Below are 12425 nucleotides of genomic sequence, written 5' to 3'. Positions count from 1 at the left end.
TAGTTGATATATTTTAAATCAAATCAAATTACATTTTAAATATATTTAAATGTGGATTAATTAGTTATATTCTATACAATATATAATAGTAATAATAATCATAATAATCATAATATGATTTCATTAATTATTTTAATTTAATTAATATTAACTAAAACTAATATTAATATCTAAATTAAACTTATGCATGATAGAACTTATAATGTAAACACTTTTATTTTATGATTTATAGAAAAATAAAATAATAACATATAAACTATTTAATTAACTTTTAAAACTATTCGAGATTGATTTATCATAAAACCAATTTATAAAGATACATGGGACAGACATGGGAGATTCTCATGAGTTATGAAAGTCTCTCATATGAAAATTGATTTTCACTTATTTCTCTTAAAATTATGTTTTTATTATTTTTGGTGGTGAGAGACTCTCACGGCACATGCTCTTGTTACCATATTATTAGAAGAAAAAAAAATTAAATTGCTATTTTGGTGACTACTATGGTATGTTGATTACAGGGTCAAAATATGATTTTTACTGCCTCAATAATTCATAGTAGAAATGTAGAAAAAAATCCCCTTTATAATAAAACAGAAGTACACAACTTTGTTTTATAGACTACATAATTTTGATAAATTGGTTACAAATAGATTATAGATTAATTGATAGATTAATTGGTTACAAGTTAGATAGTTGGTACAACCTTAATTTATTTTTGGAAGATTTTATTACTAGAGCACGTAGTTTCCAAAAATCTTAAAAGAAAATATTCCAAATAATCATTTGATATCATCTAACTTACCATATTAATTTCTTTTATTAAATTATTCATCAAATAAAATCTTTTGATATCTAACTTAACATATTAATTTGTTAATTATTATTATACTTCACCTCTCATTTTTATATATGAGTCCATTTTGTGAAACAAATAAATTATCATATTATTTATTATAATTAAAAAATAGTTTTTTTTCGGATATACTATAAGTTGAATTTTTAAAAACAAATATAAATTGTTCAATCTATAAAACTTTCAAGCTTTAGTAATATTATTCTGTAAAAATAATATCTATTGTATTAAAAATTTATTGAGTAACGGGTCAAAATTTGAATATTTAAATTCAATTTCATATTTTTTGTTGAATTTTATAATTTTATAATATAAAAAATTTAATGTATTTTGAGGTATTTTTAAAATATTGAAACTTGATATAAAAGTTAGAAACTATAAACACTCTAAATTGATTTGTTATAGCAATGTCAATAATATGTCACTATAATATGAAAGAATTTCAAGGCACCAAGTATATTAAGACAAAAAGTATAATAATATATTAAAGTACTCATAATATAATAACTTGCTTTTTAAAAACCAAATTTACAAAATTATGTCTTATAAATGACATTCAAGTCATGATGTAGAACATACATTGTTGAAATAACTTCATATACATAAACTAATACAACATATTAAGATTTAATTTTAAAATATAAAATATACAAAATTTTGTATGAAATAAAATTTAACTAGTGATATAGCACAAAGACTTATCTAGAATCATTAACAATATAAAACTTACAAAATATGTATCTTTTTTCAAGCCATTATATTTAACACATGATTTTATTGTAAAATATTTTATCCAAAAAACTTTTAAAAACAATCACATAAATTATATTTTATATAAAAATTACAAAATAAATAAAATGAATTTCAACCCGTGCTCTACCACGGGTCTTAATCTAGTTATTACTCCCTCTGTTTCAAAATGTAAGTTGTTTTGGAGATTTTGTTTTGTTTCAAAATATAAGTTGTTTTCCAACTATCAAGACAAAAAGCAAACTAAAAGTAAAGTTTATCTTTTTTTAAACTATTTATCTTTCTTTTTTTTAATTAAATGGTGAGATAAAATCATGAGGTTTTTTAGAGACTACAAAAAGCAAAATTTATCTTAATATGTGTGCATTCAACCAAAACAACTTACATTTTGAAACAGAGGGAGTATGTTATAATCCTAGGCCCCCTCCATATCTTTTTGGTCTTTAATTTTTCTAGCACGTCTAACATTTACAAGGATATCAATCTAGTTTTTATATAACACATCGACTAACCAACATTATAACTATATAAAGTAGGATTTCTTTGTATTTGAAAATGTTATAATACATTTTACAAATAAATTGCGTGCTCATTAATTGTTCTAAATTATTTTTTCAGGAAGATGTCAATCCTATCGCTAGGAAAAGAAAGGATTTCAAGACTCAGAGCAAGCTTGAGCCAGTCTCCGGCAAGGAGGCTTTTGATTGTTGACTCGGAATTGGGAGAAAGAAAAGGAGAAATCATACAGAAATTTCAAAAGCATACAAGTCTTAAACCTCAAGATGACGAGTTGTCTGACGTTTCTCAGGTTTTGTACAAGCTCGAGGTTGAGATTTTTGTCGGAGTTTTGTGTTCGACATACTGGAAAACGCAAGGTCTCAATAGCCAGTTCTTACAGCTGCTAAAAAGGTATGATGTTTTTAAGATGAGGCGAGAATGCGGGATCGTGGAACCATACGTGTTTATGCTTACGAGCGGTGAAGCTTGCTGGACGATGTTTGATAAAAACTTTTGAGAATTTTGAGACACTTCCGAGAATTCCCTCTGACGTTTACTTCTATCTAAGTGATAAAGAAACAGTTTGTGCGGGAACACATTTGATGGTCATTGGAAAAGAGCTGGGAGGTATGGCAGTGTGGCGTTACGAGCTAGGGATGCATGAGTGGGTAAAAGGTCCTTCAATGATCACACCTCGTTGCATGTACGCTTCGGCGAGCTGTGGGTTCGATGCTTATTTTGCCAGTGGTCTAAAAGTAAATGGAAGCTGGAATCCCGAGGTTTTGAGAAGTGTGGAGAAATACAATGCTCAGACCAAAACCTGGTCTCGGATCCCGGATATGCACAAGAGAAGAAAATTCAGCTCAGGATGTTTCTTGCGCGGCAAGTTTTATGTGATCGGCGGTAGAAATGAGTATAATGAATACCTAACTTGTGGAGAACGCTACGATGAGGTGACAAATTCTTGGACGCTCATCCTAGACATGCTTGGAAGCATGACGTTCGTGCCTTCCCAGTCGCCGCCACTCATCGCAGGGGCCAACAACAACCTTTACTCGCTTGAAGCATACTCAAACGAGCTGAGGGTTTATGATGTAAACGCAAACAGTTGGAAGATACTTGGTGTTGCACCTGTGATATCAAATGCGGGCTTAGGTTGGGGCGTGGCGTTTAAGTCAATTGGAGATAGGCTTTTGTTGATTGGAAACTCGTCTCCTCATTCTTCGTGTGCGAAAATGAGAGCTTTCACGTGCCGTCGTCCGTCTCCAGACGTGGATGAGCTAGTTTGGGAAGAGCTAAATACCAACTATGGCACACTAGTAAAAGAAAACCGTATAGCCACGTTTTCGTCACCCAGCATCGTGACTAAAAATTTATTTGCCACGAATAAACCACGAAAAAATTTCGTAACAACTTCGTGACAAGTTAGCTACGAAATAATCACGTATAAACGACGTGACAATATATTGTCACTGATATGTCACAAAAAAATTTGTGGCTAAGTAGACACGAATAACTTCGTGGCTGTTTTGTGGTTATTCCACAGAACTATCCATCCCATCACACTGTACTATGGAAAAATAAGAAGACTCTATAGCCACGATATCATGCGGGTAGCTAACTCGTGACTAATACTCTGCCACGAAGAAGGTTCGTGACAAAATCGTGACTACACATTGTTGCCACTGAATCAATCCGTGACAAATTCGTGACTTCTCCAAAGAATGAGATGTATGAGTTCTTTTCTTTATACAATTTTTTTTTTCTTTTGCATGTTTTTAATAGTATTAATGTTTTATGATATTGATTTATAATGAAGTTTGAGAGCCTTTTCCATTGTTTTAGTTGAATTGTGGAATTGGTTGTTTGTTGAATTGCAGATTTGGTAGTTTATATTAATTTTATTTTATAAATTTGGAATAATAGATTATTCATAATATATTAAGTTAATTTCTTTATTTTTTATTTTACACTTTGTCACTATTATATTAATTTGAAATTAATAGTCTTCATATTTATGAATATGATACAGATGTAATGCGTATATTTACACATATGTATATATTTTTGTTATGAATATCTACATATATATATCTTATTATATAAAGTTCAATGAAAAAATTTCTTATTAACGAGATCGTGACACGTGTCAAAAATATTGATAAGATGTTGACACGTGTCAAAAATAAATATAGAAACAAATTTGATTTTTACTATTTCACTAATCTACGTGAATTAGAAACAAAATCTTTACTAAACCTTTACTGGATTTTGCAATTTCAATATCTAACCGTAGGAGATATTTTACAATTTCAATATCTAACCGTAGGAGATATGTAAGTCCTATTTAATTTGATATTGGCCACGTCTTTTTGTTTAAATATGTCAATTAATTTGATTCAAAACCTACCATAAAAAAAAATCATTATAAGGAAATTATATATATATATATCAAAAAATTCGAAATTGTAATATTGTTTGAAATTCATGTAGATTTTTACTATTTTACTAATCTACAAGAATTAAAAACAAATTTGATTTTTACTATTTCACTAATTTACGTGAATTAGAAACAAAATCTGTACTAAACCTAACAAAATCTTTACTAAACTTTTACTGGATTTTGCAATTTCAATATCTAACAGTAGGAGATATTTTGCAATTTTAATATCTAACCGTAGGAGATATGTAAGTCCTATTTAATTTGATATTGGCCACGTCTTTTTGTTTAAATATGTCAATCAATTTGATTCAAAACCTACCATAAAAAAAAGATCATTATAAGGAAATTATATATATATATATATATCAAATAAATTCGAAATTATAATATTGTTTACTTATTTTAATTTTAAGTTGTTAATTTTACCAGAAAAATGATCATTTTTTATATAAGATAAAAAAATATGATTGTGAAAATTATACAACTAACTACTGTTTCTAGAAAAATGTAAATAAATTACCTTTACATAAAGAAAGAGTTTTTTGAAGTAAAAGATTTAAAATAAAAATATATCGTTTCATATTTTTTTCACCAATCAAATAATTTATTTAAAACGACTGCTATTGTAACATATAAGCTGGGAGTATGTAAGATTAACGTATGCATTTTTGTAACTATAAAAATGTTAAAGTGAAGAGACATACAATAGATTATTTAATATGTTCATAAAGACAATTTGTTGGTAGTAGTAAAGAATAATGAGTCTATTTTAACAGTAAAATATATTTGTGTGTACAAAAACACTTCAAGTGGTAATGTAGATTCTGTAAATGGATATACATTATTGTATTATAGAAAGAAAAAACAACTTTTTTCTATAACTAAAAGTTTATCTCTTTACTTTTATACATTGTTTTTACTTACGAGAATAATTAAATAAATATATATTCTTTGTTAAATTTAATTTAATTTTAATAAATTTGAACTCATCTACAACTATTTTCTTAACTAAAAGTGTATAGGTTTACTTTTTTTCATGCAAACAATAAATTAAAAGAAAATTATTTGGTTAGTTGCCCAAGCCAGAGGGAAGGGGTTTACAAAAGAAACTTCTGAGATAAGAGAACGCGAAACACGGACAAGACAATTCACCTTCGTATTTGACGCATGCGGAAACCAAGAGATGGAGAATAGTTGGAAGGATTCCAGCGAGTTGAACTCATCGAGCATGTTGGAGAAGGACGGCCAATCTTTAGGGGACTGAACCATAGTGAGTAACTCAGCACAATCAGTCTCGAAATGTTGACAAGCGATCCCTTCAGCACGTATCCACTCCATGGTCCAATACAACGCTTCTAACTCTGAATGCAGGGGGAGGGGCTCCATCTAAGAGACTTGGCCCCCAACAACAAGGCTCGCTCTTCACCAACGCAACACCACCAGTCCAATCCTGAATGCATATTGGTTGCTTTCAAAGAACCATCAATCTGACAACAAGGTGAAGAAATCTGGACATCCGAAGACAGAGATGGAGCTGACATGACCGCCATAAAAGAGAGCGCCTCTTCCCAGACTAACTTATCGCTCCAGAAAATAAAATTCAAATTCGAGTACACCGACTCATTTGGAAAACCCTCTGACGAGACAGAAGTCGGAGATAAAACACAAACTTCACAAGAGCGAGGACATTCAAACAAAACGTGATTAATAGTCTCAACCACATAATCACACTTTTTACACCAAATATCGCATTGGACACTTCGGTGTACCTATTGACTTTTATAGATAGTTTTTACTTACTAAAAATATTTATTTTAAATTCTTTGTTAAATTTGATTTCATTTTAAAAAATCTAAACCCGCACATCGGGCGGGTCCTAATCTAGTTTGTTATATTTACACTACACCAAATTAAATAATTTTTTTACATCAATTTTTTTTGGTTTAGGCGGCTAAACCCATAATTTTTCCCACCAATCCCACTAAATAATTTCCCAAATGTTAATTCCCGGTAAAATGAAATATTTTTGCTAAATAGTAATTTTAATTTTAATTATATACCCTTTTCTTATCCGCTTCTTCGTTCATATCATCGACACTCAGAGAAAAAAAGCAAAAAAAAAAACCTAAAGCCCTCCTCTTCTTGTCCTCCGTTGAAGCTGCTGTCGCCGAACTCAAAATCCGATTTGATCGATCTCTTCCTTGACCCACAGAAAGAGTCTCTTCGGCCACCGTCGCCCAGGGCCCTCCGATTCAGGTCCAGCAGGTATCTGTCTTCTTCTTCTGCTTTTTCTTCTTCTTTCATTCCTTACTTGTTCTATCTCTTTCTCTCTTTGTCTCCATGCTCTATTCTATTTTTCTATAAGGTTGTTTAGATCTTTTATTTTTGTTTCTGTTTAGGGTTTTCAGGATTAGATTTGTTCATATTGTTCTTTACTGTTTTGATTTTGATTTTGAGTAAGCGTTCAATTGAGGTTTTTTTTATTCTTGTTAGCTTGTGTATTTGCTTTAATCGTGTGTAACTCTACAACATATCAAACGAAATTGATTTATAATTGAGAGTTGTTCTTCGGTTACTGCCATAAAAAGGGAACAATTCAACAAAATTGATTGATTATTGTAAACAAGGAAAAGGAAGAAGAAGTAAAGATTAATGAACTGAGCTGGTAGATTCAACTCATTCTTTTTTTTTTAATTATTTTGCTTCCCTGGAAATGTTTTTGAGAAAAGTCTTCGGGGATTGTTGAATTTGAGTCTATAATCTTAACTTTTACTCATTTCACTCTCTTAAGAACATGTTTTAGATGGACAGGATTTGTAGATTTGGATTCTAAACTTGGCTTTGTTCTATGTTTAAACTTAACTAGATTTTGTGGATTTGTTTACTTGACTTGTTATTAACATCAGCTATTTTTGTTTGTTTTGTGCTTCTAACTGCAGAGCTGCAACGAAGATGGATGCCACTAAGTGCCATACCGCCAGGAGCCACACGTTCTACAAGCGCAGCATCTTCACAGGCAACACTACTACAGCCAGCAAAGCTCTCGATGCATTGCTGAGTGCTCCTGAAAGAGAATCCCAGCCACACCTCCACCCAAGTAAACTCAATGGAGCTTTATGGTTAGTTTGTAAGAACTACAATTGTGTTTGTTTGTTCATGGGCTGAATCTAATTTTACTCTCTCTTCTCTCAGGTTTGGTGTTGACCCTTCTGTCTACAAGTTTGTTCGAACAACATGGAAAGCAAATAGACGTTCCTGATGAGAGGACAGATCTTTGGTGGCAAACTTTTGTGGTAATTAATGTTTCTATACCCTAAGTCAACAATATTTTCCAACTAACTTACAAACTACTAATCTCTCTTCTCCCTTTTTTTTTGTAGCAACACTACTACTGGGAACGGTGATGGAAGAGCTGGTTGCATCACGACAAGCACTTAATCTGTTCATGCAGTCTCTTGGAATTAGACAACCCTCTGCTGCTGTTGCTGCTCCTGCTACAACTTCTGCTGCTGCTCATGCTCCAGCTTCTACAACTCCTGCTTCTTCTCCAGCTACTGCTTTTCCTGCTCCTTCTCCAGCTACTGCTTCTCCTGCTCCAGCTTCTACAACTCCTGTTCCAGCTTCACACCAAGGCAACTTAGATGCTTGGTGTGCATCATTTGGTATTTAACTTTCAAAGATTGTTAAGCATTTTTTGTTAAAACTTTCTAACGGATAGACTGTTATTTAGCAAATCTTTTGGTAGAATGTAAGTAGTTTGATGTTTACTACTTATTGTTATTTAGTAACTCTTTTTGGTATGTAAGATAAGAGTAATTGTTGTTTAGCAAGACTTTTTGGTAATATGTAAACATCAAACTACTTCTGGTAATGAAAAATATCGGTATTTGGATTTCATGTTTTGAGAATTTGGCTTTTTGTTATAGGTTTTTATTTTTAGTAATTAATATTATTGTTTTTTTGGCAAATAATCAGCTACGAAACAAGTTACCATCGTTACATAGTATTTCGTAGCTAATGTTAGCCACGGACAAACAGTGATACCTTCGTAGCTAGCTTTAGCCACGAATTAAGAGTGATCATTTCGTAGCTATATGTAGTCACGAAGGGGAGTGACAAATTCGTGACTAAACAGCCACGAAATGCAACGCCAATAATTTTGTTACGAAGCTATATCTACGATTTTTTTTCGTGACTATTCGTGACAGTTTTTACTTATAGCCACGAATATTTAGGCTCAGCCACGAATATATTGGTGGCTATACATATTTTTTTACTAGTGGCAACGTTCAGTTCGACCATTTCATTCGTAACTGTTGTGTTATGTTTGCATAGATTTTTATGCTATAAGTTGTTTGCATTTTGATTTATCTTTTCTTGGTTTACGTCTTGGGTGTGGTTTGGACGTAAACGTTTGTGTATCCCCCGTTTATTTGGTTTTATCATCAATAAAGTATTTTATGTTCCATAAAGTATTGAGTTATGTTCAATAAAGTATCTTATGTTCAATAAAGTATTTTGTCATCAATAAAGTATTTTATGGACGTAAAGTATTTTATGTTCAGTTTCAGAAAAAAAAAAGTATTTGTGTTCTTGTTACATTTGTAATGTTTACTGGGCTAACATTAAAATAAGCCCATGAGGCCCATTAAGCCATCTGTTGCTTTCATCTCTTTTTTGATTTCGTGATTTGTTTGGAGAAGAATCAAAGTTTTCTCGAGAAGCCATGGATATATGCAGCAGAGTGAAATTGAGAAATTGATGTTCTTCGAACATGCTCGCGAAGTTACAGAAGCAACCTACGATCAAAAACCTCTTTAGATGTTAGTTGTATCTGTTGGCTTAAGCTTGAGGGATAAGTAAAGACAAGAAGGCTCAAGGATAATCCTACCGAGATATGGAATAGGATTAGTCTAAAGTTATTTAGGAGTTATCTGAATAATGTATTCCTAGTCAGTTTAGGACTTGGTTTTATAAGCTCTCTATCTATATATAAGGAGGTGTCAATGTGTGACACAACTTGTGAGAGATAAGAGAGTTTGAGAAAGGCTTTAGTTTTGAGTTAGTTTCTAAAGCAATAAAGGTGTTCTTGAGAGAGTTGTGTTCTTAAGATTCTTGTTGTCTAAATTCAATATTTGGTATCAGAGCATTATTGAATTTTGCAAATTTAGTATCTTTCGAACATAAGAGAGAATCCGGTTTCTTTTCAAACAAAGTTTCTTTCACACGAATACAAGAGAAGTTGTTCTTAGTTTGTTACAATCTAAGCCATGGGAGATACGGAGAAAGATGCAGGAGCTATAGTCACTATACCACATACAGTACGAGAAAGTGGCTCCTCCTCAATCCAATGTCCGATGCTCAACGCCACAAACTACACCGTCTGGTCCATGAGGATGGAGATTGCTCTAAGAATTCACAAAGTTTGGGAAGCTATAGAACCAGGTTCAGCGAATGAAGAAAAGAATGATATGGCCAAAGGTTTGTTGTTTCAGTCAATACCGGAGGCTTTAATTCTTCAAGTAGGAAAGCTTACCTCTGCAAAAGATGTTTGGGAAGCTGTAAAATCAAGACATGTTGGTGCGGATAGGGTTCGAGAGGCACGCCTACAGACTTTAATGGCCAACTTTGATAGATTAAAGATGAAAGATAATGACAAGATTGATGATTTTGTTGGAAAATTATCTGAAATCTCTACACAATCTGCAGCTTTAGGAGAGGATATCGAAGAACCGAAGTTAGTAAAGAAGTTTCTCAAAAGCTTACCCCGAAGACGTTATATACATATTGTCGCTGCTCTTGAACAAGTTTTAGACCTCAACAGAACTAGTTTTGGAGAAATTGTCGGTAGACTCAAAGTTTATGAGGAGAGAATATGTGATGAAGATGAGCAGCAAGAAGAGGATCAAGGGAAGCTAATGTATACTAACATGGACTCTCAATCTGTCCAAGGTTACTCCGGTGATAACAGAGGACGAGGACAAGGCGGTGGAAGATTTGGTGGCAGATTTGGTAGAGGAAGGGGACGAGGTCGGTTTGGTTATCAACAGAAGGATAAATCAAAGATTGTATGCTATCGATGTGACAAAACTGGCCACTATGCATCGAATTGTCCAGATAGATTGTTAAAACTTCAAGAAGCAGAGGAGAACGAAGACAACACTCAAGAAGCTGACCAGTTAATGATGCACGAAGTAGTGTATCTGAATGAGCGAAATATAAAACCTAGTCAGCTGGAGAAGCATCCTGCAGAAGATAACATATGGTACTTGGACAATGGTGCGAGCAATCACATGAGCGGACATCATAGCTACTTCTTCAAGCTTGATGAAACTGTCACAGGTAAGGTTAGATTCGGTGATGATTCGCGGATTGATATCAAGGGAAAAGGGTCAATTCTGTTTGTGTGTGCTAATGGAGAAAAGAAGATCTTAAGTGAAGTTTACTATATACCAGATTTGAAAAGTAATATCATTAGTCTCGGTCAAGCAACAGAATCCGGTTGTGATGTTAGAATGAGAAAAGATTATTTGATCTTACATGATAGAGATGGAAGATTGTTGGTAAGAGCTAATAGATCAAAGAACAGGTTGTACAAAGTAGCTATGGAGGTTGAAACTACTAGATGCTTACAGATCAAAACACTCAGTGACACCTCTAAATGGCATGCTAGACTCGGACACTTAGGAATTGATGGAATGAAGACTTTGTTGAGAAAACAGATGGTTACAGGTCTACCAAGATTCGAAGTTGACAAAGACCTATGTTCCTCTTGTCTACTTGGAAAACAATCTAGAGGAGTGTTCCCGAAGGCAACATCATATCGTGCCTCACATGTGCTTGAGCTTGTTCATGGAGACCTCTGTGGACCCATTACACCTGCGACTAATGCTGGAAACCGATATATTCTTGTGTTAATTGACGATCACTCCAGATATATGTGGACACTGCTCTTAAAAGAAAAGAATGACGTCTTTGAGAAATTCAAGAGGTTCAAGGCATTAGTGGAGCAAGAGTCAGGAGCTGTGATTAAAACTTTCAGAACGGATCGAGGTGGAGAATTTGTTTCAGGAGAATTCAATAGGTTTTGTGAGATTTCTGGTATACAAAGGCATTTAACGGCTCCGTATTCTCCACAACAAAACGGAGTTGTTGAAAGGAGAAACAGAACTTTACTTGGAATGACTAGAAGTCTCCTGAAGCACATGAAGGTTCCAAATTATTTATGGGGTGAAGCAGTGAGGCATGCTACTTACCTCATTAATAGGGTTCCTACTAAAGCTTTGGATACGCAGACACCGTACGAGGCGTTTAAGGGTAAGAAGCCGAACCTGGAGCATCTTCGTGTGTTTGGTTGTATCGGGTATGCGAAGATAGAAGCTCAACACTTGAGGAAGTTAGATGATCGATCGAGAGCTCTAGTGCATCTTGGCACAGAACCAGGATCCAAAGCCTATAGACTGCTTGATCCGTTGAGAAGAAAGATAGTTGTAAACCGAGATGTGGTCTTTGATGAAAACACTAGCTGGAGATGGAATAATGAAGAAGTTGCTGGAGATAAAACATTCGAGATTGTTTTGGGACAATTTGGTAACAACGGCATAAGAGATTTGGTTCAGTTTCAAGAAACAGAGGATTGTGAAGTGGTAAAAGAGAAACCGTGTAACAAAGGTGATGTTACTATAGATAATGAGAATCCTGCAGTTACTACCAAGAAACAGGAGTCTGCTACGAGGGAGGTAACAGAGACGACTGTAGGACAACAGCAACAGCCAGAACTGCAGCAACAGTTGCGGAGATCTTCGAGAGTGTCGGTACAACCTAGATATCTTGATGATTACGTTCTCTTGGCAGAAACTGAGCATGATTATGATCGTG

The 12425-nt window shown here is 33.5% G+C and overlaps 1 long non-coding RNA gene and 1 pseudogene across 1 annotated transcript; both read left to right on the top strand.

The window, feature by feature from the left end:
• Positions 2229–8882, top strand: LOC104733910 (annotated as a pseudogene).
• On the top strand, positions 6646–8444 carry LOC104732705. Its single transcript, XR_758949.2, has 4 exons — positions 6646–6812; positions 7487–7666; positions 7740–7840; positions 7928–8444. It is a non-coding gene; the product is annotated as an uncharacterized LOC104732705 (long non-coding RNA).

This window comes from Camelina sativa, chromosome 12 (assembly GCF_000633955.1).
Source record: "Camelina sativa cultivar DH55 chromosome 12, Cs, whole genome shotgun sequence".
Classification (NCBI taxonomy): domain Eukaryota; kingdom Viridiplantae; phylum Streptophyta; class Magnoliopsida; order Brassicales; family Brassicaceae; genus Camelina; species Camelina sativa.
Note: the sequence above shows the minus strand (reverse complement) of the source record. Positions and strands in the feature narration are given on the sequence as shown.